This window comes from Penaeus monodon, chromosome 33 (genome assembly GCF_015228065.2).
Source record: "Penaeus monodon isolate SGIC_2016 chromosome 33, NSTDA_Pmon_1, whole genome shotgun sequence".
Taxonomy (NCBI): Eukaryota; Metazoa; Arthropoda; class Malacostraca; order Decapoda; family Penaeidae; genus Penaeus; species Penaeus monodon.
The window spans coordinates 13743613-13743939 of record NC_051418.1 but is presented as its reverse complement, the minus strand read 5'-3'; the positions used below and the strand labels follow the sequence as shown (position 1 = coordinate 13743939).

Here is a 327-nt window from a genome sequence, read left to right as displayed (position 1 = left end):
GTGTGTGTATAATTGTGCATGTGCATGTATGCGCACATAAATAATTTCTTGGTAACCTCACATGACAAACCCTGTGGATACCAAAATCCTCAGATGTTCAAGTCTGTTTTAAAATCTATATATAACCTGCAGGAGAAATATAATAGTTGTTATATGGAATTCTTTATGGAATAATGAATGAAGAAAGTCTGTATGTTCAGTACAAGCTATATAGAGTTGGAAAATCTATTTCCAAACAAAACAGGTTGTTTTTTTAACTCACTGGATCTGGATGCTTCCTTCCCATCATGTGGCTTAAAATATGGGCATCGGGTGTGTGGCTTGTAA

At 35.2% G+C, this 327-nt stretch overlaps 1 protein-coding gene across 1 annotated transcript in view; it reads right to left on the bottom strand.

The window, feature by feature from the left end:
• Window positions 1-327, bottom strand: part of LOC119594054 (AF4/FMR2 family member 4-like) — a gene marked incomplete in the record, with an annotated part of 85679 nt that overhangs the window by 12340 nt on the left and 73012 nt on the right.